The sequence below is a fragment of the Condylura cristata genome, unplaced genomic scaffold, assembly GCF_000260355.1.
Source record: "Condylura cristata isolate star-nosed mole 26May11 unplaced genomic scaffold, ConCri1.0 scaffold00017, whole genome shotgun sequence".
In the NCBI taxonomy this organism is placed as follows: Eukaryota; Metazoa; Chordata; class Mammalia; order Eulipotyphla; family Talpidae; genus Condylura; species Condylura cristata.
The window spans coordinates 16,511,230-16,537,434 of NW_004567118.1; the positions used below are offsets into that span (position 1 = coordinate 16,511,230).

The following is a 26,205-nucleotide window of genomic DNA, read 5'->3' on the forward strand; positions in this document are numbered from 1 at the left end:
ACGAGGGCAACAGGGGAGTACTTCCGGGGCATTCCCCGCCTCCGCGCGGGTCCAGTTCCGGAAATGCCAACTGGTGACCAGGCCAAGGGGTGGGCGACCCGGCCCCAGGTCAGACTGGTAGCCCAAAAACACTGGTTAGCTTGTTAGCGTGGAGACTTTTTTTTGCTGCCTACTTATTCTCAGGCCCTCACTGGAAAGTGGGGATTGCTTACCTCCCCAACCCCCCAAGAATTTGTGGCTGGGCTGCCAGGACTCTTAATACCTGCCAAACAGGGCAAAACTGCGGAAAGGAGAATGCGATAGGGCCTCACCTGTACCCTTTAGGACACAACCCTGGCCAGATCCACAGAGAAACAACAGTAAAGGGGGCGTTTTTTACACAGAGTGAAAAAAGGAGCACTGAGAGTTAGCGTACAGCCTGTTGCATGACCAGATGCCAGCTATCCTACCCTAGAATGCGGCCACTGAGCAGAGACCAAGGTCCAAGCAGAAGCCGTCGCTCCTCACCCTCCCATCCTCAGTGGCGGTTTAACGGCTAAATGCAAGCCCCACCCACTTCCCATCATCCCTTGCTCATGCCAAAGGCAAGCCCCACCCACTTCCCATCATCCATTGCTCAGGGGGTGGGGTCTTGCCCACATGGTACCTGGAGTTGGCTTTGCACAGCCGGTCAGTGGTCCTCTTCTCCTAGAGGTGCAGCTTAGGCTTGTGGTCTAAGAGAGGCCAGTCGGGATGAGAGCCAGGAAACAGCTAGGTCTTCTTACACTGTATTAGAGCCCCTGGTGGTTTTTTCCTACACCCCAGGCATATAACTAACCTGAGGTTAGTGTCAGTGAAGTGAGCAGAAGGAGAGAGAGAAACACAAAATGGTTTCAGTTACTTGTGGAATCTAGAGACTAAAACAAGGAGCAGAGAGACACTATAACACTCACCCTTGGAAGCTGACTGTTGATCTGAGACACTCAGGAGGGGAGAAGGAATGGAAGGGAGAGGGGTGTGGAGAGGAGAGTGCAATGGCCAGTGGTGATGGATTCTGGGTGCTTTGGTGGTGGGGAATATATGTCCTATATTGGAGGGGAGAAAAGGGTGTTTAAAAATAAAATGAATAAAGCTACCGTGAATGAAGCTTTCTCTTACAAATGTTGCTTGCATCTGGCTGTGACCACATAATTAAACTCTTCCAAAGGAGTGTAGGGCAACTTGGAAGCTTGCTGTTCCAGTTTCTTCCCTCTTCCCAGTGTGAATCCTTCCATGAGTCTTGAGGCACTTTGCCCTGTAAGAAAAATAACCCGAGGGTTCAAACTGAATCATGTAAAATGTAACTTCAAGGTATGCTTTAGTGTAGAGCTAGTTCTCAAAAGACTTCTTTGGGAAGAAATTTTTTTTTGTTTGAATGTAGGTGTCAGCCTGTTTGTACATTATTGCTTATTCTTGGGATGTGTGTACATATATATTAAGTGTATGTATTTTTGACTTTCAAGAATTTAGAAGACCATGGAGCTGAGACCCAGTTGCTGATGTTTTTAGTCCAAGTTCTCCTAAAGTAGCATATCAGACATGGTTGATATGTAATTTATTTAAGTATGAACATAAACGGAAAGAAAATCAATGCAAATTTGTGCTATTGAGTTGGCCATTGCAAGGGGTGAGTTACTGCCCAATTCTCGGTATGTTCTAAGATTTATGAAATGCTCTCAGAAGCCCCCCTTCACTTGAGGAATAAAGGGGGGGCATATCTACCCTTCAGCTTTGACCTCAACTGCCAAGCATTGCACTAGCAGGTACTTATTCTTCAGAGCCTGTGAGTTGAGCATGCATCTGTGTACAGTGGTTCCTGCAGGAACTCTTATTATGTAGTCAGAGAAGCCCAGAGCAAAAGTGAGAGATGGAGAGTATTAGGGTAGGGTATATCAGAAGCAAGGCTGTACTTATTGCTAAGCTAGTAGATGCCTGTGATCAACTGGAGCTGCAGCAATTATTGAAATAAGAGTGTAAGACTGTGGATATTTGAGCAGTGCATAGGAGATACCCACACCTGGGCTTGAAGGATGTGAGGCTTTGTTACTACCAAAATAATGTGAGAGAGAATATGAAAAGGATTTGGGTTTCCTGTAGCTCATTTATGCTACAACAAGGAAGACCCACACCTCCATGTTATTTAAGACTGAATGACACAGATATGATAAATATAGAAGATGGCAACATAGTTCTTCCAAGGGAATACACATTCCTACTTCATGAACACCAACTGAAAGAAATAATACAAATTCATAGTGGGGGACTTCATTGGCTTGTGTTTTAAAGGTGACCCCAACACTGGAAACTTACAGCTTGGTTGAAGTACACCCAAAAATTTCTGCCCACAAACTTCATTCCTCACTCCCAATATTTTTATAATCTTAGAGTGATGGCAGGAACTTAAAGATTTTAAGCAAGTTCAGTCACTTCCCTTTATAAATTCTGCATAAGGTAATAAATTACTCTGGAATTTTACTTCTTATCCCTCTTCAAAGTCCAGATCATCCTAACTAATGTAAGACATATTTATGCCACCCACCCCCTGTAATTCACATCTTTATTTCAGAACAGTTACCATAATTTGTAGTTGCCTTGTTCAGTTGTCTATCAGCTATTTCTTCCTCTAGATCTGGAGCTTTGAGTAAGCACAGATCTCATTGCAAACATTTTGTAAATGCTCTGAACCCCCCTCCCTGGGCCTGGCAGGTAAGAGCAGAGTCATCTGCATAAACATCAAGTCAGAATTCCTGTTCTATAAAGCAGCCATACAGGACTCTGCTCCCTGTGGGTAAACCAGCCTTTTAAACCCCACTAATGACCAACAGCCATGTAAGGAAGATTTAAATAATAGGTGCCCGACCTCTGCGGTGCCACTGTGCATTCTGCAGAAGTCAGGGGAGTAGATAAACTCCAGTTTAAACCCTACACATAGATAACTGAGGAAAGTGAAAAGTCTAAGCCTGTAGGGAAAAAAAACAAACAGAAAACCAAAGCCCCATCAAGAATATATTTTTTCTTTGTTTACATCAATGATTACTATTCCTAACTATATGAGCTAAACTCAAATTTGTGATCAGAATAGTTATCACAGACTGATTCTCTAGAACTGCTTCCTGGGTTTGGATTCTTACTTTGATAATCTAATAAACTCTTAACTATTATTGATACACCTGTTTCAGTCAACACCGTCTGCCTGGTTCACTGTTATAGTCCCTGAGCCAGCACAGCATCAGGGGTGTGGTAGGCACCCCACAAGATTTGTGGACAGAATGAGTGAATTCACTAATTATTGATTCAGAGATCCATTTGCCTTTTTTAGTTGATGTGAAAGTCAAATAAAGTGTTTGTGAAAATGCTTTGTAAACTGTAAAGCTTTTGAAATCTTAGGATTCAAATGAGGTAGATATTTTCCAATTTTCTTTCTAATAGCAAAGAAAAGCATAAATGTTTTAAAGAGAGAAAAGATTTAGCATTTAAATGTTAGTTCAGGGTCACATGGGTTGTTAATTGCTCAAAATCAGATTATAACTGGGACAGTTGAATCTTAAGTCTGTGGGTATGAAAAACACAGATAAGAAATTGTAAATCTATCTTTACCCTCCACATTTTGCATTTGGAAAAAACAGAAAAGAGGGACTTTCAATATCCAGGTGAACTAGGAAGGAAGATTGCCTTAAGTTCTATTCTAGAGTCTTAGAAAATTAGGACTAAAGAGTCACCAGTCCATCTACTCATTAATAATAATCATCTTAGTTAATAGTTATTGAATGTTTTCCAAGTGTCATGTCAGACAGTTTTTATCCTTGTAGGTCAGTGGAGTAGTTACTTACACACATGAGGAAACTGAAACAAAGAAAAGTCAGGAAACTTGCTGAAGGCCACACATCCTGTGTGATGGGCGTGGGTTTGAAATTCAGAGTTGAAGCTCTAAATCTATGCTTTCACACATAGGTCTCAGTGTTTGATCTGGGGGATAGGTTAGCCCCAACACTTACCTGGTCTCCAACCCTGAGTACACTCATTTCTCCAAACCTAGAGATGATAATAAATATGCTCACAAGGTTGTTGTGGGGATAAATTAGATGATGCTTGTGGAGAACATGTAACAGGTTGGTCCCCAGGGAAAGGGGAGTACCAGGTCCCCTGCCCCACCCAATGAAGGGTGATGCTAAGAGCCTGGGGAAGGAAGGAAGCAGTATGGAGAGGCAGAATGAATCCTGGAGGAGGCACATGGAGCAGAGAGACATGTGAAGAAGCTGCGCTTGCTTCTTGGTCCTGGACTGGGTGAAACAGATGTGGATGAGAGACCCGTGGGGAGGTTAACAATGGCAGTGTTTATGGTGCTTTTGATTTTGCTCTTTTCATCCCTGACTTGTCTGTTTCTGATCCTTTTCCATGGATCCCTGCTGAAATGTGGCTTAGACTTGTGGTAGCTTTTGGACCTCAGTGGCCCTGGGTAACTTTGGATGGGTACTTGATTTGGAAACTATATTCTTCCCCTTTTCTTTGTTGCAAATTAATTATATTGAAGTTCCTTTCCATTGAAAGTCTTACACATCAGAGTATGTTTTGTCTTGATGTGGCAGATGGCATAACCTATTTAGAATGGGTAGGTTTGGAATCCTGGGATATTCTTCTCCCTCTCCTATAGCAAATATAAGAGTTGTATATTGTTTCACAGCAACATCCAACAAATGCCATCTATTTCCCACTGTCTCCTCATTTCCCTTAATCAGAAAGGAGTAAGGGTATGTTTTAATGATGATCATTTATTCAAAGAAACATCCCCTCTTTCCCCTACTTCCCCCATCCTTTATAATCTCCATCCACAGGCCCCCTTTTCATCTGTCTTTGTGAACAAGGATCTCCAGTGACATCTTTGCAGATAGGAACTCCAGGAATGAAGAAGGATGAAACTTCATCTGAGAAATGAACCAAAAAATTATGCATGAGATTGGCTGTTTATGGCACATGAATCCACAGAATGATATTGAGAGGAGACAGTTACCAGATCTGAGAATCAACCACCTATAAGGAACCAGCAAGGTCATAAGTACAGCAAGGACTGTGGGTAGATTGAACAAATAATACATTCTGGAAAAAAAGTTTTTTTTTTTTTTTAAGTACTATGTTTTTTGTTTTGTCTAGTATGGCTTAACTTATAATCACAATGGAGTGATGGCAGTTTTTAATTATGCTTTCTTCCCTCCTTCCTCTTTAATTACCTTGTGAGGCCCCTGGGATATTTTTTACAGAAAGGGGTTCTCAGAGGTAAAATACAGCTACGTACTTTAAGACTTAAAAAATTAGCATTCAGAGCCCTCCCTGGTGGTGCAGTGGGTTAAAGCAAAGCAATAAGAAGCTAAAGCCACTTCTGCATGAGTTCGATCATGCCCCAGAGGTGACCCACATAGTGTAGCAGACCTCTCCTGACCTGCCCGCTGCTCCCCTCAGCAGTGTACTTCATCAGTCAGCCTGTCCTGCTCCCCACTCTGTCTCTGGTGAATTCTCTCACTGCCCCTGCACCTCTGGCCTGTACCCCAGCTCTGTATGCCTAAACAAATAAATCTTTTAAAAAATTAGTATTCATTTTAATCATCAGTTACAACGTATCCCAAAGATTCATAAAGCTGCTTATATCAATTAGTATTCATTACAGTGATATTAATAATATAAAATTAAGAAAATATATTAAAAGTGTATTTTACTAAGTGTTGCTTATTTTATTTTACTAAGGGTTGCTAAGTGTATGAGCATTTATAAAAACTTCCAGAAGGACATTAGAGATGATGATATAGAAGTATCACTATTGATATTAAAAGTTCAGATATTATCATTATATCATTTAATATAATTTAATGATATCATTGATATTAAAAGTTATCAATAAAATTAAGAAATCAAAATAGGTACAATTCTATCTCATTTTTACATACATGTATCTTGTATGCAAATGAAATATACTCTAAAATGTTAAGCAGATATTATCTTGGGATGGGACATTATAGGTGATTTTTCAATTTTTTTTTTCTCAAATATTCTATAATAGCCTGAATTCCCTTTAGGACATGCTGGGAAATGAAATTAGACTTGGAAAACACTGCACTAGATGTTCCTTTTTCTTGGGAAGGGCAGGTGAAGAGGGAGATACCACAGAGAAACAAGCCCACTCATTTCTGGAAAGTTTCATCAGTGCCAAGCATACAGCCCACATGGCTTGTACAAGGTTGGGGAAGCAGCGGGGGGTTGTTGTCTTTACCTGACCTCAGTCTGCAGCACAGATATGGCCACACCCATTGCTGACACAGCGCTCATGTAAGTCACAGTCCCAGTCACCACTGCAGAGCTCAACACAGGACCCTACATTAGAACAAAGCAGTTGAATAAAACCACCCTGTTAAGCATATGCCGCAGAGAAGACAGCCCTTGGTGAAGGACAGTTCCACATTTTCCTTTTAGCTCAACACATGAAGTAATTTATAAATGACTACTCAAAGAAATGCTAAAATAGTGCATTTGCAGACCACCAAGAAAATCAGTATGACCTGTTTTCATTAGCTGTTGTTAAGGGATGTGGTAGGTTGGAGACTTGTGTTTCCAGTTAGCAATCTGATCGCTCGCTCTCTGTGTGGATTTATTACTGCATGTAAAGCATAAAAGGTGAGTTATTCAGGAAATACAGGGATGTAAGGTGAGGTCATGACCTCCAAGCAGCTCAGAGACTGACCATGTTCTAAGACAAATATTTGAAGTACTTTAAAAAGGTATTCATTCTAATTAGGTTAATCAGGAAAGGGAATTTTGAAGCAAAGGAATCATTTTAGGGCAGACTTAGGTTGGTGGTGGGGTAGAGTGTTGTAAGAAAGGCAAAGAAAGAGAGTTCACAAGGGGGAAATGCCGCAGGGTGGCCTGGAGAGGCCAGTGAGGCCCCTGAGTCGTGGATTTTAGGAGGTTATTTTTTTCTTTCTTTTTCAAAAAGATTTATTTATTTATGAATACAGACCTGGGGTGCAGGCCAGAGGTGCAGGGGCAGCGAGAGGACTCACCAGAGACAGAGTGGGGAGCAGAACAGGCAGATTGAATAAGTGCACTGCTAAGCAGCAGGCAGGACAGTTCGTGCCCTGGGCCCGTGGCCAGCCTCTCTCCTCACCTGACATACCAAGTATACAGGAGAATGGGAAATGGAAAGCTGAATAAATATCCAAGAACAGTTGGATGTTATGTAGGACGAGCAGACGGGACAGTCACAGAGGACAACCTGAAGAGTTGGGCTTTTATTAGGGAAGTGGCGGGGTGGATCTGACGGCTGTTTACTTATAAAGATTATTCTGTTTGAGCGCACAGAATGACCCAGGATTAACAAGCAAGCAGGCTTCAGAAGGAAGAAAGGGGGAGGGAAAGCTGCTAGGAAGTTATTGTGTGGCCCAAGTGTGGGGCAATCAGGAGTGGAAACAGTGTGGCAATGAGTGGGCAGGGTGGGGGAAGGAACCTGTGCAAGAGACCCTTTCAAAGCAAGGCGGTATTTGGCAACCTGTTTATTCTAGGGGGTGATGGGGAGCAAAGAGAGAGGAGAAGAAAGAGATAAGTGAAGATAATCCAGAGAGAAGAGGGTTGAGGGCCCAGCACACATACCAGGTGCTGCAGACGTGAAGACACACACAGGCCACTGAGGAAAGTCAAGAGGCTTGTCAACGACCTGGCAGAGGACTTTCAGGAGAGAGGAGGTGGCAGCCATGGAGACTGTAGTTGGTTTCCAAGGGGTTAATGATGACTGACAGCGAACCAGGGCAAAGAACCCAGATGACTTTTTTTGGGAATATTACTGATGAAAGGAAAAGCAGAACTGGGAAGGGTGGGTGTTTAACATGATCAAGAAAATACTTTCTCAGGCAATATGATCTGTTTATAGCAGTGGAGAGAGAAATGCTGGGGAGGTGGGAGGTAGGTCAGGAGGGGCCCACCTTGCACAGAGTGGAATGTTCAGATGGGAGGTGACTCAAAGGAAGAGGGGGAGGAAGAGGGGAAGAAAGAGGGCCAGGAAAGACTCTGCAGTCCCGATAGGTCCTGCCGAGGCGCCTTGAGTAAGCTACCTTGCCTGCTCTCCTTCCTCCCCGTCCCTTCTGGTTCCCAGTATTGCCTTTCTCATTCCTTTGTTCAAAGAAGATCGGGACTGCCTTCTGCCTTGACTCACCCAAAATCTGCAGTGGTCTCACTGCAGCCTGGATCTCCTGCGCCTCAAAGCTGAGGGTGATGAGGGTCACCAGGAGAAGGAAACCTCCCAGCTTCATGTTGCTGTTGGAAGCCTTTGCTAAAAATACAGTGAGTGGGCCTGCAGACAGCTGAAATGTATGCTCTTCCCCCCACTGAATTGGGATGTCAGGCCAGGGGTGGGGCTGTGGGAGCCTAAGCCCTGCCCAGAAACCAGAGTTCTGCCTATGTGTGCCCTGGCCAGTGCCACCTTGTTACCTAACCAAGTCTCTGAGCCAAGACAACAGCCTCCTGTGCTGGGGAACTCTCTGAACCAGGAAAGCTGGGAGTGACTGAGAGGGGGTGGGGTGGGCGGATGGACACTAACTCCATTATGTACTTTCACTCACTCATTTTCAACACAATATCCAATGTCTTTTTTGGGCCAGGTAGGGGCTAGGCGAGGACTATGGCCTCAGAGAAATGATCATCTGGGAACTGGGCGCTAACTGGGAAGGGTCCCCCGTGCTCTTTCATGCCTCTGCCTGGGCTCTGGGCCTTGGCACCCCAGCTAGGAGGTCGAGGTCGAGGTCGTGAGCAGTAGGAGAGCAGTAGGTGCCAGGGGGCACCTAGGTGGACTGCTAGTGGGCACTCATCCCCTCTCCTGCTGGGCACCTAGGCTGGGCGGGGGCCTTTGCCATGTTATATATAATATCTTGGGATAGAATTCCACTGGGTCTTGTTCACCTTCTTTCTAAAACCCTAACACTCCCCTTGCCCTTTCAGGATCTCCCTCATCTTGTGCCTCTGGAATGGGCTGGCTGGGGCTGGGAGTGAGATGCCATGGAGCCCCTTCTTGTAGACACCCCCAATCTAGATGAGTGGTCTTTTGAAATACACATTCTCTTCTTCATTTTTTTTAAAGATTTATTTATTTATTCATACAGAAATGGGGTACAGGCCAGAGGCTGTGAGAGGCTTCACCAGAGACAGAATGGGGAGCAGAACAGGCAGATCTACGAAGCACACTGCTGAGGGGAGCAGCGGGTGGGTCAGGGGAGGTCTGCCACGCCATGTGGTCACCTCCGCCATGTGGTCACCTCCGCCATGTGGTCACCTCCGGGGCAGGCGGGGATCGAACTCATGCTGTGGAAGTGGCTTAAGCTTCTTAGTGCAGTGCTTTAACCCGCTGAGCCACCAGGGAGGGCCCTCTTCATTCATTTTTTTTAAGTCCTCTTACCTCCCCAGTGGCAGCAGGGGTTGGGGGAAGGCAGGTTCAACTTTTGACCATGAGCCTTCTGCTCATAGACGTCTTACTCAATGGGGGAAAGCGGGGCTGGGCTGGACAGGAATGGCAAGCCCAGTCTGTAGCCTTCTCCTAGGGCCACAGGGAGATGGCTGACTTCTCTTAGAAAGGGAAGTACTCAGTGTTTCACCAAGGTGCCGGCTCCTCACCTGGGCTACAGGAAGATACCCTCTGTTATTATCACTTTTCACAGTTACTGAACAGCCACCAATACTCTGGACAAACAACTCTCCCCACCCCTGGGGTGGGGGGAGATTAAGGGACACAGTTTTAGGTTATTCAAAAAGCAATTTTGCAAACTACCTTCATTCAATCCTATCTCAAAGTTGAGATTGGTTGGTGTGCAATTTCCGTGACAGAGTCACAGCCAGAAAGAAGCCTTTGGAGACCCTAAAATAAGAAGAGTGATGTTCTCCAAGTGTAATTCCAAACTTTAAAAAGATGCTAAAATTTGAAACAGTTTTTGAAATTGCACAAAACTCAAAGATTATATGAAACTCATTTCTTTTTAGATGTCCTCTTTGCTGATATTATTTGGGGTGCCTGTTTTGCTGGTCCCCTAAGCATGTGCCGAGTTTGTCCTATGGGCTACTGAGCACTGAGTGGGCCTTTCAGAACTTTTACAAAGGGGCCCCAACCCCTCCCTTGCTCCCCAAGCGCAGCCCCAAGCGCCCAGGCACTCTGGGCTACTCTGATTTCTGCCCTTTGTCAAGTATTTTTTAAAGATTTATTTATGCATATAGAACTGTGGTAGAGGCCAGAGGTGCAGGGTCAGTGAGAGAATTCATCAGAGACAGAGTGGGGAGCAGAACAAGCAGATGGATGATGTACACTGCTGAGGGGAGCAGCGGGTGGGTCAGGAGAGGTCTGCCATACCATGTGGGTCACCTCCGCGAGGTGGGGATTGAACTCATACTGAAGTAACTTTAGCTTCTTAGTGCTGTGCTTTAACCCACTGCACCACCAAGGAGGGGCCCCTTTGTCAAGTATCTATAGTCCAATTCTATCTGCTCCTTTTCTGTCTCTGCCACACCTTGCAAGGTTCAGCCAAATGCCACGTCCTCCATTTTCCTCAGTCCTCACTTCTAAGAGGTAGTTTTCTTTTTCTTTGTGTCTGGCCCTAGCACGCAATGCCCTCCTTACTTATTACTGTTTATCATTCTCCCCTGGCTAGGAAGGGAAGAGGGCTTACTGTCTTCTGTGCTCAAACATAAGCATTTCCTATGGCTCATTAGTGCTTGACAATGTGAGATGAGCACGTGGCAGGGAGTGTGATCAGTGAATGAACTTTTGACTAAATGGAGGGACAGAGAAGAGTCGGAGCCTATGAGGGACTTCGCAACACAAGCTAAGGAAATCTTAGAAAACCACTTGAGACTTCTCTGGGGCACAGATAAATGAGCTTTAGGGGGCACAGGCTTCTACTCCATTTCAGGGCTAACTACCAAGATTGATTGCACTAGAAAAGCACAACTGCTCTGAGCTAAGTTGCTCACTGTAGAGAGTTCTGAGTGTTCTGTCAGATCCCAGGGAGCGCGTATCCACCTAACACTGTAACTTTTGTCTGAAGAGAGCAGCAGAGCAGCACGTGCCCCTTATTTCTGGCTGTGTTATGAAGGCCATTCAAGGTTGTGACAAGTAAGACCAATGCAAGAATAGCACACTAGATGAGAGAGGACTCGGGGATGTGACACATCTGGTTTGCATCTGCCTCTACTACTTGCTAGCTGTGTGACCTTGGGAAAATGAACTTCCCTTTCTGAGCCACACTGCCTTGTCTGAAAATAGCCACATAATTCCTTCCTCACAAATTTGCTGGGCAGACTAAGCAAGTGTATATACCCCACACTGACTTCTGGCACAGACCTCTAAGATGGCAGCGTCCACTATGAACTTCTATGGGAGGGAACGTCTGTCTCTCTCTTCCCCATAGCAGTACACCTACAGACAGTTCCTGCAGAGGTGTATCAGTTTAATGAAGGAAATATCACAAAAGAGGAAACAGGAACTGCCTATTTTTTTCTTCTGGAAATTATAAATTGAATTATGAAGGGCAACTGGCCTTACACTGGTTTTTCTGTCCTCCACATGACTGTGTGTGGACTGTATATGGAGGCCAGAAAGCTTAGCATGTAAATAATTTCTGCCTCAAGAGCCATTAACCAGAGGAGGGCCAATTAAGTCACAGATGATCTTACATCATTTCTCCACAAAGTGGTGAAAAGCACAGCAATTGACTAGCAGGGACGGTCCCCACCCAGAGGGCTCCTGCTCCCAGTGACGCTTTTGATATATGAGGGGCTCATTATGAGTAATCACTAGTGAGCACTCAGCTGCTCCAAACACTGGCTCTGCTGCTCCCTGTGCTGGTAAACCAGGGCATGAGACTGAGGTGGAGGCTACTAGCAGGGACCTCAGGATAACATCGGGGCACCCTGAGAATGTCAAACACGTGTTCTTCCTTCTAGACCTCTCCATGCTGTCCTAGCAGCACCCGATGTGCCCTGAGAGGCACAAGGGTGAATGAATATCACTGCAGGTGGGAGCAGGGGAGTCTCAGGCAAAGGGTGCGAGTACAGTTAAAGGGGTGTACTTAGGGGAAAAGAGCATGTGAGCATGTGCAGAGGTGACTCTTAAGCTTGAGCGGTACCCCTGCACCTCCTCTTCATAGAGATGGGAGATGCCCCCTTCCTGAGGGCTCCCTCCCCCTTCTGATCCTATTCACCCTGATTCCTTCTTTCCATTTCCTCCTCCTGACACAAACAGGCCAGCTGGGGATACCTAGCCTCCCCATCACCTTGAGAGTTTTGAGGGCCGCTCTGCTGAAGGCTGAGTAGGCTCCAAATGAGGCGTGGGGCTGGGAGGCAGGTGGGCAGGGCTGGGTAGTGATTGGCATTTTTTCTCAGCTGAACTGTGGAGCATGTGCAATTTGGGTCAAGATAGCTATTTGGACATTTAAGCCTTCACAGACAGCTGGCCTTCCTGGTTATATTATAAGACCTGTTTTTAGCATTGAATCACGAGCTTTCTGAGCCAAGGGAAATAGCTTCTTTCACCTAATAATCAAGGTTACTAAAGGGTAGATGCCACTTTGAACAGCAGAGGGAAGTGGGATGGGAGAAAGAAAACTGGAATTTACTAGGCAAAGCCACATGCCAGAGTCAACAAACACACACATACACAAATAATGGGCAAGAAAGAAAATCGCTCCAAGGGAGGAGAGGTTTGATCTGGCTGAGGACAAGAAGGGGAGGGACAGTTAAGTCCTAATTAAATAAAGTCCTAATTCCAGCTCATTGAGAGGCCAGTCAAATGTTCTTGTGATCCAGAAAATCAGGAATAGGGCAGAAAGGGAAATGGGAGTAGAGTGAGTCAAATTAAAGAGAACAAGCAACTTGAAGCTTTGCAGGAAGCTGAGGAAGGGACCACCCTGCTTTGTGGCCCAGGAGCTAAGTGAAGGGAGAGAAGCAGTGTCAAAACCGGGGACACCGACACCCTGGCTTTGGTTGATCAGCGGTTGCGCAGGCACACTTCTGGCTTTGGGAAGCAGGCCACTGTGGGTGCAGAGTCAGCCCTAGTGACCCCAGCTCTGAAACCTCCAGCTGGGGTTCTGGTCTGAGGCTCCCTGGCCTGGTGGATGGGAGGAGAGTTCAGCACCCGGGTGTGGGCTCCAGCATGAGTCACCCCACGTGAACGGTGGTCTGGCAAGACTGTTGGGTGAATGAGCTCATCTCTTTATGGTTTCGAGAGCTTTGTTGAGCATGGAAGGATGAGGAGAAGCAGCAATCTGTGTCCTAGCCCTGCCACTTGGGCCTATGTACAAAACCAGATGGGAAAACCCCACGAGGCCGGTACCTGCTCATGCCGGTACCTGCTCATGCAGCTTTCAGAGACACGAAAAGATGGGCCTGAGCAGGAAGCAGTGGTCTGGAACGGGGACTGGACTGTGAGAGGTGCCAGCAGCTGCCGTGCCAGGACATGCCCTTGTGGTCACACTGTGTGGAGATGCTCTGTACTTGGTTTTTTACAGTTTAACAGGTGTGGAGGGAAAAGTAGGGACATGGGGCTGGTGTCCCCTCATAATTACTCCACTCCACTCAGGGAGGCAGCATGATGTGCTGGAAAGCAGCTTGCAGGTGAGGAGAACTGCCATTTCCTAACTGACATGAGATAAGCACATAATCTCTCTGGGACCCAGTTTCCAAGAATTTGAAATAAGCATAATACTATTTTCTTCAAAAAGGAGTCATGAAGTCCATGCAAAAGTATAGCTCAAAGGAACAAGAGCCAAGACAATTTTGAAGCAGGTAGAGGGTCCAAAACATTTAGAAAGTAAAGGGATACAATAATAATAATGTTTTTAAAGCAAGTGAGAGCTAGTCCTGGAAACACTTGGGAGGACAAGGAGTCTGTGGAATCTGCAGAGAAAATGAGTAGGAAGCGAGCCCAAGTGAGCTTTGTGCTGCAGTCTGCACTTTGTGAGCACCAGGGGGCGCTATCCCCAAGGACTACATGTGACCACTGGCCCCTGGAGTTAAGCAATGCCACAACCCTGAAACTGTGGGCATAAATGCTTAGGTGCCTCCCCCGCCCCTACTCAGAGGAGTCTCCGAGACACTGAAATTGTGCTGTTATGCTGTACATTATGGTATAAAGGGAAGGAGTACTAAACAAGGGCATTAGACTGACAAGCCCAGGGAGAAAAGAAATGGAACAGACTTGAATTTGCACAACTTAAAAGCCACCGATGAGTCCCAGGTTAGCCTGTTCCAGTCACTAGCTGATGATCTCAAGCCCAGGACCAAGTTCTTACTAAACTTGCTTAAAACTTCCTGTGCACTTGATCAGTTTTCTGAAAGCCACAAACATAAATGCCCCACCGTGCACTGAGTCAGATCATTCAGTGCCTGGCCTCTGTTGCTTCCCTGATATGATCTTGAGAAAAGGTCTAAGCCTAGAACAAGGCAGTGTCAGTTCCTAAGCCTCCGGCATTCTTGGAGCTTCACTGGTGGAAGAGTAACAAACGGAGCTGCCTTCCAAGCATTGACTCTGGGTCAACTCATGTCCTGCGGTGGGACTCGGTATCAAGGGCTGATTATCAGCAAGGTGTCATTTCGGATCTTAGTTGATGCCTTTAACAACTGTGATCATGCAAAATTTCCACTTGGTCAGTACTAGTTTCCTTCTCATTCTAAATGAGTCTGCGTCTCAAAGTGTTCTGTGGCCTGTGGACTTTCCATCTCCAGAGCAATGACCTCTAAGTGATTACACCCTACTCCTCTGTTTCCCCTAAAGCTATCATGTGGAGTGTGAGAGGTTTTCATCTTTTGGGGCTTCAAGAGGAAAGATCCTGGCATAAGGAAGAGTTGATGTTGCAGCCTGAGTTTGAAGGTAGTCTGGAGGTAAATTCCTTAGTGTGTCTAGTCTACTCAAAGGTTTCTGATTAGTCTGCCTAGAGGAGTTACTTCAGGTAAGAAGGCAGGCTACAGTCTCACAGACTGAGGAGTTGTGTTGCTGGTGCCAGTGCAGAGGGAGGGTTCTCTCTGCCCTTGCCATGGAAGTAGATCCATGTGAGTGGCTGCAAGGGGCTGGAGAATGTTGGTCGGAAGGAGCTGGAGGGCACGAGGTCTTCCCTATCCTCTTGGCATCTCCGTGCCCTGGGCTAAGAGCCCTGTCCACCTGGTCCTCGATGTGCCCCTCTTACGACGATACCAATGATAGGAAGTCCTACAGACACCTTAATTTGTTGCAATGACCCCAAATGGGTAGGGTTAAGTATGAGTTTACTCAGAATAAATAAAAGGTCCTATAAAGGGTTTGCAGGAGTAGAGAACAGCCAGAAGATAAGGGAAGATAAGATAAGGGAAGAGCCTCCCTTATCCTGAGTAGGTAGAATCCAGAGGACTTTTCTGGGGAGAGTCCCAGGGGCAAGGTATGCGAGAGTTTATTAATCACTTCCTGCCACCAGAAGTGCTATTCTAAAACACAAATTGGTCATCATGTTTCCTCATTTTTCCTGTGCCCATGGGCCCCTCCCACATGTGACAACGAAGGTCCTCCAGAATTTTCCCCGGGGTGCCCTTGAACCCTCCTCCGACCCACCACCAGCCCCCTGTGTTCCAAGCACACACCCACGTCCTGCTGCCTGGGTGGTCCACCTGCTCACCTCAGGCTTGCCCCTCAGCTTCCAACTCATGTAGTTTGTGTTCATGACACCTAAACATTTCTCCCAGCTGTACAAATCACCAGAAAACCAGCCCAATTATAGTTACTTCTGGGGGTCTGTCTTGCTGAGCTCACTCCACAAGTGCTCTTATTCCAGCACCAAGCATCCTGCCCAGGTGTTGACCAGGGATCAGTGAGTGCCTGTTTACTCTCTTTATGTTTTAATTCTCATTCCAACCAGGCAGAAGGAAAGTTCACAAAGTCTTAGGATGTCCAGGAGTGTGGGTCTGTGAGTAGCTGTGAGATAGCGTGACCCTGGAGCCCAGAGCAAGGCTATGTATCTGACCTGAGCACCTGGAAGCAGCTGCCTCCTCCCCAGAGTTAGGCTCTGTATTCTCTCCCTGGTTAGGTAGGGCAATTCCGGGTCTCTTGCCATTTACAACCAATGCCCCTTCCAGGACTGGCCCAGACTTCTGTGAGTAGAGAGCAGAAGGGAATTCCCTTTGCCTTGTGAAAATGAGAGCCTCCTGTCTTCTACCTACAAACAGGTCACCAGTTTCTTTCTCCTCATTTCTTCAACCTTGCAGGAAACCACTTGGTTAGGCTAGAGGTGGGGAGGGGAGGAGTGGGGAGGAAAGGGGGCCACCAGTTGAAAAAACTCTAACCAGTTGTAAAGAGCGGACCCACAAAAGCAGATTTCAGTGGCCTGGATCTGGATCGCTCAGCTAGTGTCGAGGAGGTGGTGGTGTTTAGTGAAAATAAAGCCGCTGGGGTTCTTCCTAGAATGGAGCATGGCTGGAGTTTTGTGACCACCCCCAGAGGCCTCTGCTGTGCCTTCCCTATTCTGCCCACACACACACACGTTTGTTCTGAGTATACTCAGATGTTCTTCTAGTCAGAGCCACTTCCGATGTATAACTACCAATGGACTCAGACCTCCCTGGAAGAGAAGCCCCAAGACATACCCAACTGCTACATGGAGTGGGGGTACACTAAATCCAGGAGCTCTGAAAAATTCCCATCTCTTGTCTATTTCCATCTTAATCCCATTCTGGTGTTCTATGACCCACCCTTTAGAATAAATGGTAAAATCTTCCTGCTTAAAAATTCCTGTGCTTACAGAGCTCTTTTAAATAACCCCAGATCAAAATAGAAAGGGTTGCCTTTTTATTGTAAAGGGCTAAAGAAAGAGAAAATAAATATTGAAAATAAGATTCCATTGAAATGGAAAATAAGTGACAATTTTATTATCTAGCACTATGAAGAAAACCTAGGGAGAAGGAGCCATCTTTACTTTGCAAATAGTTATGAGGCTCCTTCCAGCCTCTAATAGAAGTTCTTTGGACCTTAGACATCTCAGTGGGGCAGGACTGCCGCCAGGAAAGGCGAGCCAAGCTTCAGTTTGGGGAGCCTGGACACAGGAGGTTCTACCTGTCAGAGTTGCATTGCCCTTCCATTAACTTCAATTTCTAATTGTGATCTAACACATAGCCCAGGGCCTTCCCTGGTGGCGCAAGGGGTTAAACTCAGCACTATGAAGCTATCCACAGCCACTGCAGCACATTCACTGCCCTGCCAGGGAGCTGACCCACATGGCGCAACAGACCTCCCCTGTCTCACCCGCTGCTCCCTTCAGCAATGTTCTTTGTCCATCTGCCTGTCCTGTGCCTCGCTCTGTCTCTGGTGAATCCTCTCACCCTCTGCACCTCTGGCCTGCCTTCCAGTTCCTGTATGCATACATAAATATTTTTAATAATTAAAAAAGAAAAGTAGGCAAGGGACATCTGGGTTCCATCCATGTGTCATCCAGTTCCCACTGTGACCAACAACACGTATCCAAAAGGCCTCTCCTCCCCTAATGTGTGGCCCAAGGCTTAACCATCCCGAAGAGCAGAGGTCATAGTCACTTTGCCCCACCTTTGGCGGCCTAGCTGCTCCCATCTCACCTGCATCTATCCCACCCTGTTTCCCTTGCCCACACGTCTCTGACGTGTCCCCAGATACTCACAGGCAGGCAGCCTCTTGCACTCTCCTCCCATGGCCTTGTCGTGCGGTTGCTCCTTGCTGCGTCCCTGAAGGCCCATCCCTGCCTCGGTGGTCAGTGTTCTCATGGCCATGCTGCTGCCTGCTGCCAGGTGCTGCCTGCAGGTATCCCCAGGCCACCTGAGTCCACCCACGTGCCACGATGGTGTCATTCCCCTTGGTCACACCATGGTCTTGTCAGGGAGGAGGCTGTCTCTCTTCACAGGGCTGTAAAATACTGTCCTACGAGGAATAGGTAAAGGATATTGAAGCCCATGTCCCCTAGCTTTTCTGCCCCCTTCTCTGACTTGGGCCCATCAGAATACCTGGCAAGTTTCCCCCATGAGATTCATGTGAGCTTGCCCACAAGGGAGGGTGGCTGATGCCTATCAGACCCAGCAGGCAGGTGGCTCTCTCTTTGAGACAGGGTCGCCCCAAGGGAATAAGCACAACTCAGTCCAGTCACCAGTGGAGTTGGCAGAGGGGATGGATCCACCTGTCTTGTTGGTGAATCTGTTTCTTGTTATACTGTGTGAGACATACTTCCTTTTTTTAAAAAAACAGATTTATTTATGCATACATAAATACAGGCCATATAGGCCAGAGGTGTGGAGGGTGAGAGGATTCACCAGAGACAGAGTGGGGAGCAGGACAGGTAGATCAACAAAGTACACTGCTGTGGGGAGCAGCGGGCAGGTCAGGAGAGGTCTTCTGTATCATCTGTGGCTCATTTCCCTGGCCGGGAACCAAACTAAGGCAGTAGAAGTGATAGCACTGAGATTTAACACCAGGTGGCCATCAGGAGGCCTGACTGTATAACTCTAGCTGTTTTATTTCTGCTCTTTGTTTCATAATGTGCATATAATTTTATACTAATTGCAAATATGAGCAATTACCATCACCCATTGCATTTCCTAGCACCCCAGAGACTGGTTGAAGATCACATGTAGTTATATGAAAATCTGTGTCTATTAGTCAGGAACTGATCTTCAATATGTCATCTATATAAAGTCTTCTTTTGATACATCACTGATAGAACACAAGTGTAGTCAGTTTTTCCTTCTTTTGGCAGAGTTGCAATAATTCTCCTAGATCTTGATCCAGTAGAGATGTTAAATGGATTCCTATATTGTGCTTGCATTTGAATTTTCTTCCTCTGTTTTTACTATGAGTATTTATTATTCCACCAGCTTGTAACAGCACAATATTGTTGGGAAAGTAATGGATTATTCATGGCATCTGGTTTTATTCCATTGGTGCCATCAACGTTAGTATTCATAATTGTAAAAAGATACAATTATGCCAGGAGCTCTCTGAATCAGCTTGTCTTGTCCTTTGTTTCACATTCACAGAAGACTCTTCCTTTGTTTAGCAGATCTTTTTTTGTTGGTATCAACTGGAACCTAAGTTGAAGCTAATAATAAGTGTAAACTTTAAAATAATCTTTTATTTTACAAATAAACATCATACAATTTTTTTAATCCATGGACACATATAGATAAAAATAACAATTAAAAAATAGACAATTTTGTGCTTGGAGAAAAAAAACAAGATTTGCTTTAAAAGAACTGGGTTAATTCAGAACTCAGTTCAACTCTCTCCAACAAGATAATGAAGAAATAGTCTCAAAGTGTTAGAGAAAATATTTAAACCTAGAATGTTATATATGGTGAACTATCATTTAAATATGAACACAAAGTCAAAATATCATCAAGAATCTAAGGCCAAAAATACCCTTTGGAAAGATCTTTCTGGAAACAACCTTAAAGGAACTACTCTAGCAAGGAAGTGGGGGGAAATCAGAAGGAAGATATGAATAGATGAGTGAGGGTAAGCAGATAGCCTGTAATGTTCATCTTTTATCTAACTAAATAACAGTTTTGTTAAGCACAAGCATACAATCCAAAACTATCATTCTGTATGGTGTCTACTTTCTACTAAGCAGAATGGGGTTGAGGGCATGCAAGGAAGTCCAGACGGAGAAGAGGCACTTTAACTGCCTTGTTCTGGAACAGGTAAGAATACCATTAAATTAAAAAAAAATACACAGGGATAAATTCTAGAATAAAAATAGAAATAGAACTTTCAAAATAGCAAATGAAAAGTTAACTACAAGAGAAATGGTAAAGGAAACAAAAAAAATAAGAAAATATAGTAAATACGAAATATCAAATAAATCTTAACATTGAGGATCATGAATATAAATGGTCTAACTACATTGATCAGAAGATGTCTCAGGCTGCATATCAGTGAGACTAACCGAGCAATATTATCTCTAAGATACACATAAATTTAAAAAAAATAGTAAGTTTTAAAATAAAAAGATGGAAGATTTTTCTAGGCAAATATTAACCAAAAAATACTGAATTATCAATTTTGATATTTGGCAAATAGATTTTAATGTCAAATATGTAAATGAAAAGTAAGAACCTTAGTGTCAGAAGAGAGTGATATATTAAGAAAATAACTGATCAGGTATATTTGATATACAATCAAAGCACAACTGATGAAGTCTAAGAAGTACATGAATAAACAATTTTAACTGAAAATGTTATCATATTCCCTTCAGAAACTGATAATATTGACAGAAATGTAAAATAAAGACTAATTACAAAGATTCACAAACTCAAGCAGTTGACAGTAGGGGACTTCAGATGAAACAGCAGAGAACATAATTTTTCAGTCTATAGAAGACATTCTCACACACATACACAAAGTGCTAGACCACAAATAAATGAAAACCTTTCCCAAAGGAACAAATTCATGCAGGTTATGTTGCCTAATCATTGTGTTTTAAAAAGTTAGAAATCAATAGTAATTCCTAAATTCTTCAAAAAATAGAACCCATTTCATGAGACAACATTATCCTAGTATCAAATATGAGGATTAATATCCTAATATCAAAACCAGATATCAAATACCTTGTGGTATTCCCTACCACAGGGAAAAAAAATTATAGACCAATATCCCTTATAAATATACTCAACAAAATACTCAATTACATGTTAAAGAGATTATGTACCATGATCTATTAAAATTTCTCCTAAAAAGATAAGGGTGTTTCAACATGAGAAAATCAATGTAACACACCACTTTAATAAAATGAAGGAGGAGACACACAAGCATCTAAATTGATTCAGGAAAGTTTTTGACAAAAATCCAACAGCCTTAAAGATTAAAAAAAAAATACTCAGAAAACTAAGAATAGGAGAGAAATTCCTCAACACCATAAAGGGTATTTATGAGGAATCCACAACTGACACCATACTCAATGGTGAAAGACTAGAAACTTTCCTCCATGAGCAGGAAAAAACAAAGCACCAAGGCTTCTTGCTTTCACCATGGCTATTTCACATTCTGGAGGTTCTAGTTAGAGCAATCAGGTAAAGAAAAGGACAAACTGTCAAGGAAGAAGTAAAACTATCTCTGTTTGCTGATGACACACTCCTATAGAGAGAAAACCCAAAGAATTAAAAAACAATCTTTAAGACCTTGTGACCAAATTCCATCAAGTCGCTGGGCATGTGATCGAGACACTAAAACCACTGGTGTTCTATGCACCAACATTGAACAGTAAAAGAAATTATGAAACTATCATTTACTATAGTTTCGCCATTGCATGCCAGTTTCCATGCTGGTACAGTATGTCTTTAGTATCTAACTAGATAAGGCCACGGGATCCAGACTCCTGGTATTTCCGAGTCTATTGGCTAAGTTCCCCCCCAGCACAAAATTCCCAAAATATTGACACAAACCATCAGAGGGGCAAACCAGAGGAACCAACTCTGACAAACCAGAGAGAGCAGGCGTTGTGGCAAGACATTACTACACAGTCACACAAACAACAGAAAGACTGGAGAGCCAGGCTCAGGAGAGCATGAAAGCCATAAGCAGGGAGCAGAGCAGACCCAAATCTAGGTCACAGAAACACTAGAATCCTGTCACTGGCACCTTGAACCCACTTGCACTGCTGCCAATTGCTCTCAACCATCCCCACATCCCTACAGAGTGACACCACCAGGCCAGCCCCACCTGCCACTAGAGAATTCTGGCCCTTGTCAATTTCCATAGGGAGAAATAATTTCTCCTTAAACCTAAAGGGGGGTTGGTTGCAGGTGTGAAAAACAAGAAGTTCTAAGGACTTGAGAGCTCTCTGGAGGGCAGAAACACAAGAGGAAATTGGGGGATGTCATTCTCAGCTATCTTTGCCAGGAAGGTCGCACGTTGGCATTCAGAATGGCAGCAATAGGTGAGTGTGTCTGAGAACGTTTTAATGGTATGCCCCCTATCTGTGCTTCCCAATCCTGCCATTCAAAACCCCAAGTCCCAAGAGACAAAGTCGCTCCCCTAAAGTTAGGCATCTGGTCCTGCTAAATGCTGGCATGTGGCCTTAGCACAGGGTACCCCATGCCTGCTCCTGTGCCTGCTGCTTCTAAGTCTCCTCCAAATAAAGGCTGTTCCAATGCCTGCTACATGCAACATGGGTGTTAATCATTTCGGCTTGACCAAAACTGTATTCATAGAATACTTGAGAAGTCATTCCTGGACTCTTTGCTCTGTCTGGAGATAGTGACATGAGGGGAAGAGCAGGATGAGGTGGGAGGTCTTTGCCCTGGGCTGGCATACTGAGGGTGTATTCACAGGCTCACACTGGGTCCTGTCAACACACCAGGATCCACGAGAATGCAGCAGGGCAAGAATGACACGGGCTGAATCATGCCACACAGACTTTATTTCGGAAATAAGCACAAAGGAGTCGCTGCACTGCTTTGGATATTCATCTTCTAAGGCTTCCATTCAGAGCCAGGAGTGGGTGTGGAAGAGCCTTTTTCTTATGCCAAGAATTTGTGAGAATCTCATGGGGCTGGATTCCAGATTCATTTAATAGATGTCCCGTCCGTCTTTCACACTGCCTAAAATAAAAATCCTGCGTCACCCTTCTAAAATAAAAATTTGATTGTGACATTTCCTCTGCTTCCAGCAGTGGACCAAACTCAGTGCAGGCGGCTCATCACTCTTTGGACTCCGGTTTGCATGACCCCTACCACCACAACCCTCAACACCTGCGCCCTCACCCACCACCATCACTGCCCACCTCCAACAGAGGACCCCACTTCTCCCATCATCTGGGCCACCCTTGCTCCCCCCAGCAGACTCCATGCGTCCATTTAGCCCCCCTGAAAATGTTTCCATTCCCTGATGACTCATCCGCTCCCCCAGGTACAGCCATCCCCTCCTCCACTGCTCCAACAGAACTTAGTAGTGCACTGGGTAGAGACTGTTGACACAGGGCTTACTGATCTTTTCATCTTAACTCCAGCACCATGCTTGTCTGATACAGGAGGTACTCCTCAAGTGGGGTTCCCTCCACACTTCCCCTTCTCCCCAAATCACCCACTTGCCAGGAAGAGTTCCTCTCCTTTGGTGTGGAGGGGACAGAGGGAAAGAAAGCCTTGGTTGCCATTGACCAGGGCCGTGGTGACTGGGCCCAGTTGAGCACGTCTGGGCCATCCTGGGACAGGGTTCCCCCACCAGAAGCAGGAGGCCAGGCCCTGCTGTTCGCTTCCAGCCCCTTTCTTCCGGAGTTGTCCAGATTCCATGCGCAGCAGGCAGACCTGTGAGCCACCTGCACCTGCCCTGGCACAGCCATTGACGAGCTTATACTCACTGCGGGGGACAGGACGCTGGCAGGTGTGCCCACACCCATTGCTGCAGCACTTCATTCCCCTAGGACACGATGCATCTGTTGAGCACATTTCAGCACAGATCCCAACGCTCCCTGGGGGCACCCTTGGGCAGTCTCCACGCCTTACTGGCCCTGAAACAGATGATGATTTTTGTGGTATCTGGAACCAAGACACGTGTGAGAACTGATACTGGAGGCTCAGAGGCCCCCACCCCCTGGGCAGGACTCCCACCTCCTCTGATTTCCATGAGTGCTCCTGGCCGCCTCCCCCAGCTCATGGGTGCCACTCTCCTGCACCCATCTTCAAGCCTGCCCTTGGGAGAATGTCTCCCCTGTTGTGAAGGCTGCACAGTCCCAGCAGGCTAGACACCAGATTCTTATACCCTCTCACTTGCACCTTCTAAGATACAAATCGGAGTGGCAGACAGCCCTCTCCCACCTCCCACATGCCTGTAGAGTGCCCCCCATGGGAACCCCACTGATACTGGAGGCTCAGCTCCTATCTAGAGAATCTACACTTTACCCCCCACATCTAATCTGGCCCAGCCTGAACTGGTAAGAGTGGGAGATGCAGGTGAAGCTCCTGCTTTAGGTCAAAGGAAATGGGTCTGATCGATGCTGATTACACTCTGCAGTGCACACACACCCTGCTCTGTGCCAACCCCTCACCCTGGTCTGATGCCAGGCTCTGAGCCTTCTCTAGTCCTAGGGACCCCCTTGGCACCCTCACCTAGGACAGAAGGTCTCTGAGCACAAGCCATCTCCAGCCCCACAGCAGTGAAAGCCACCAGAACGAACAGCACGCCCACCTTCATGGTGGCCTTGGTCATGGTGTGCACCCAGACCAGCTCCAATTTATACTCTTGGTGTCACCAGAAGGAGGGTGGGGCGGAAGGCAGTGGGGCAGAAAGAGTGGGAGCAGGTGACTACTGCAAGGCGTGCTCCCACATGAACCTGTTCCTCTTTCCTCTTTCACAACTGGCCAGTCTCAAATTAGGGTCTGGGGTCCCAGAGTCAGGAGTGCCAGAGAAGTGAGCTCACACACGCTTTCTTAACCCTTTGCTTGTTGTTCCCTTGCAACTCAACTCTGTTTCCTTGTGCTCTAGGCACTAAAGCCAAAGAAAAGAACTCTATGTAACTTGAGAATGAAAGTTTCAGTTACCAAGCAGGTGTTGTTTGCCAGGCCTCCTGGGCAGGTCACAGGAGGGCTGGACATCTGCGTCTGTCTCTGGGGGACATGGTGCTGGTGCACTGCCAGCACGATCAGCACCCCAGGGTTCCAATCCCTCAGCAGGTGTTGAGTGTGGGTCCCCTGACCACAAGGGTAGGGATCAAGTGTGGTCTGTGATGAGTAGTCAGCAGGAAGTGAAGTCACTCATGTGAGGAGATGGCTGTTCAAAGACACCAAGTTGGCTGTGACGCCTTGGGGCTAAGACAGGTTTCCTCTGGCCTACCCTTCCCTGCACCAAGATGGCCAAGTGGGTGAGCTAGAGTGAACTGCAGGAGAATTCTAAATGTTCCACAGGGGCCTACGTAAGAAAGCTACCCTCTTTCCTATCCCAACTTCAGAATCTCAGAAAATAAGTATAGAGGCAAGATGCTGGTGACCGTGGGAGTGAGGAAGAAGCCTGATTTGATCTTGGAGGTCAGACGTGGGACAAGCACCTCGTGACCACTGTGGGGAGGCTTGGATCAGCTACCTGAGTAGAGCAGAGAAATACTAAGCAAGCCAGGAGAGGGGGACTCAGCTCACATGCAGCATCTCAAAGTCCTAGGGAGAAGGAACACCCAGAACGACTCATCATTCTGAAGGAGGGACAGGTACCTGGATATACAGGGCGGGGCCACTGGCTCCAGCAGGGCAGAGGAGAGCAAAGAGTAAGCCCCAATCCCAAGCCAAGGTGCCTACCTGGATCCCCGGCTCCTGGGGGTATCACCTCAGGCGTGAGTGGAGCCACGGCTCCAGAGCCCCAAAGAACTTGCAGGAGAACCCTCCAGAGGGCTAGCAAGAGCGGGACTCCCTAATCTCTCTCTTATGGTGGCCCAGACATGACTGTCTATCATTACTCAGTTAACAATCTTCTGAAGTCCATTTTTATACAACGAACACATGAATGAACTCTTGCAGCAAATACTTCAAAGAATACAGAAACGTCCAGAGAAATCAAATGTACAGTCGAGCCCTTCAGGGCCATTCTGGGACAGGGTTCCCCACCAGGAGAGGAGGCCAGGCCCTGCTGTTCGCTTCCAGCCCCTTTCCCTCGGAGTTGTGCAGATTCCGTGGGCAGCGGGCAGACCAGTGAGCCGCCTGCCTGGGACCTGGCGCAGCCATTGACGGGGTTATACTCACTGCGGGGGACAGGACGCTGGCAGGTGTGCCCACACCCATTGCTGCAGCACTTCATTCCCTGAGGACACGATTCATCTTCTGAGCAACTTTCAACACACAGCCCAAAGCTCCCTGGAGACAACTGTGGGCAGGATCCAGGCCTTTCTGGCCCTGAAACAGATGATGATTTTTGTGGAGTCTGGAACCAAGACACGTGTGAGAACTGATACTGGAGGCTCAGAGGCCCCCACCCGCTGGGCAGGACTCCCACCTCCTCTGAAGTCACTCATGTGAGGAGATGGCTGTTCAAAGACACCAAGTTGGCTGTAACACCTTGGGGCTGAGAGACAGGTCCCTCTTGATCTTTGCTGTTCTCTGGCCTATCCTTCTCTGTACCAGATGGCCAAGTGGGTGAGCTAGAGTGAACTGCAGGAGAATTCTAAATGTTCCACAGGGGCCTACGTAAGAAAGCTACCCTCTTTCCTATCCCAA

The 26,205-nt window shown here is 46.2% G+C and overlaps 2 long non-coding RNA genes across 2 annotated transcripts; both read right to left on the reverse strand.

The window, feature by feature from the left end:
* Nucleotides 1-4,786: 4,786 nt before the first annotated feature.
* LOC105853765 lies at nucleotides 4,787-8,361 on the reverse strand. Its single transcript, XR_001145532.1, has 3 exons — nucleotides 8,210-8,361; nucleotides 6,278-6,378; nucleotides 4,787-4,940 (listed from the first exon to the last, which is right to left on the reverse strand). It is a non-coding gene; the product is annotated as an uncharacterized LOC105853765 (long non-coding RNA).
* Nucleotides 8,362-22,412: 14,051 nt separating this feature from the next.
* LOC105853754 lies at nucleotides 22,413-25,882 on the reverse strand. The gene is made up of 3 exons (XR_001145522.1): nucleotides 25,735-25,882; nucleotides 23,367-23,516; nucleotides 22,413-22,611 (listed from the first exon to the last, which is right to left on the reverse strand). It is a non-coding gene; the product is annotated as an uncharacterized LOC105853754 (long non-coding RNA).
* Between the last annotated feature and the right edge of the window lie 323 nt (nucleotides 25,883-26,205).